Source organism: Petaurus breviceps, unplaced genomic scaffold (assembly GCF_028583685.1).
Source record: "Petaurus breviceps papuanus isolate PSGF00001 unplaced genomic scaffold, PetGlider_PUasm1.0 218, whole genome shotgun sequence".
NCBI lineage: Eukaryota > Metazoa > Chordata > Mammalia > Diprotodontia > Petauridae > Petaurus > Petaurus breviceps.
In genome coordinates this window covers 8,177,104-8,179,117 of record NW_027185872.1, presented here as the reverse complement: position 1 = coordinate 8,179,117, position 2,014 = coordinate 8,177,104, and the positions used below count along the sequence as shown (strand labels likewise).

Below are 2,014 nucleotides of genomic sequence, written 5' to 3'. Positions count from 1 at the left end.
GGCCCTCATGTAGGTTCTTCAGGAGACGAGATGATCTGGGCCTCTCATTTCCCTGAAGACTTGCCTCATTTTATTGTATTCCACATGGTCAAAGGTTTCGGTGTAGTCAATGAAGATGTAGATGCTTCCCCCTTAACCCCCCTGCCCCAGAACTCCTTTGCTTTCTCCATCATCCATTGACTGTTGACAATTTTATCTCTAGCTCCTTTGTCTCTTCAAATGTTAGCCTCTTCTTCTGGTAATTCTTATTTCACATATTTCTGAAGGCTATCTTGCAAAATTTTAATCATAACCTTTCTGGTGTATCAAATGGGCACAATTATGTGACAATTAGAATATTCCTTGGAATTGCCATTCTTTCTGATTGGGATGTAAACCAATTTTTTTTTTCCCATCTAATAGCCACTTTTTTTCGTATTAAACTTGTAGTTTTATTCAGGTTTGATTTTTAACAAATGTGTCAGGGAGAAAACGGCAAGGAGGGGTAGGGCCCATGGGTGCTAGGGGCCCTCCTGGATTCCTGAGGAGGGGAATAGAGCCCCTCCCCACAGACACTCCTGTCCCTTTTCCCACTAAAGAGAATTGGGGAAAGACACAGGCAGATGGGGTGGGGGTGGGGTCTGGTCCCCTGTTGGAGGAGGGGGTGGTGCTAGGTGAGGTATAGGGAACCAGGGGGCCAGACAGGATAGGTAGGGGGCAGAGGATTTTTGCCAGAATCCAGAATCCACAGCTTTCTGCTTCCAGATTGAATAATTAAAAAAAAAAAAAAACTAAATCTCAAGGAGTCCCCCATCCCCTCTCCCCCACCAGGGCTGTAGTGTGAGGTGGGGGAGAGAAGGGGGCAGTTTTACCAAGGCCCTGCCCCCATCTTGTCCAAGGGGCTGGAGGAGACAGGGCTGGACTAAAAGGGTGGGGGTGGGGGGGGCTCCCCGGATTGAGAGAAAAAAACACAAAATAAAACATCAAAGAAAGAAGAGTAGGCTTCCAGCCAGGATGGGGCCAAAGCCTGACCAGGCTGGGGAGGAGAGGGAAGGCCTCTTCAGGTGCCGATCTTGCTGCTGCTGCAGCCACCACCACCCTGGGGACCAGTTACTTTGCCATGGCCTTGATTGCAACAGCTGCTTCCTCTGTCATGCCTGACAGCACCGTTATCAGGATCTCTTCCCCACAATCATACTTCTGCTCAATCTCCTTGCCAAGGTCGCCCTCAGGTCAACGAAGGTCCTCCCTTACCTCCCCACTGTCCTGGAGCAGTGACAGGTAGCCATCCTGAATCCCAATCAGCTGGAAATCATTTCTCTTGATATTGGGCACATCCATGTTGTGGGTTGAAGGGCAGATATCTTCATATTTCTTCCCAGTAAAGATATCGATACCAACCTTGGCATGGCCATGCTTTCCAGTCTTGGAGGTGGACATCTCAACTATCTTACAGGGCCAGCCTTTGAGCACCACAAAGCCATTCTTGTGACAGAGCACTGCATGGGAAAGGTAGCTGATGCCCCTGCATCCCCCGTCTCGAAGTCCAGCTCATCTGCCATGTTGAGAGACTTCTAATCCAACTCGTGCGAACGTACCGACTGGACCCCCGTCCGCCCCCCGCAAGCTCAACCGCTACCGCCAAGCCTACTACTACCGCTGCCACTGCCGCTGCTGCTGCACCCTAATAGCCACTTTTAGTGGTTTCTCCAAATTTTCTGGTCTATCGAGTGCAGCACTTTAACAGTATTGTCTTTGTGGGCTTTAAATACATCAGATGGAATTCCATCACCTCCCCTAGCCTTTCAGCAATGCTTCCTAAGGTTCCCTTGACTTCATTTTGTAAGATGTTTGACTCTGGATCATTAATCATAGCATTGGTGATGTTAAGATTTTCTTGTGCAGTTCCCTTGTGTATTCTTGCTATCTCTTCTTAATCTCGTATGCATCTGTCAAGTACCTGCCATTGGTTTTTTTTTAATTACGCTCATTTTTTTTTCATGAAACTTTCCCTTGATCTTTTAATTTTCTTGAA

General features: G+C 47.8%; 1 pseudogene; it reads right to left on the bottom strand.

Moving 5' to 3' along the window:
- Nucleotides 1-406: 406 nt before the first annotated feature.
- LOC138166014 (eukaryotic translation initiation factor 5A-1-like) lies at nt 407-1,658 on the bottom strand (annotated as a pseudogene).
- Nucleotides 1,659-2,014: the final 356 nt, after the last annotated feature.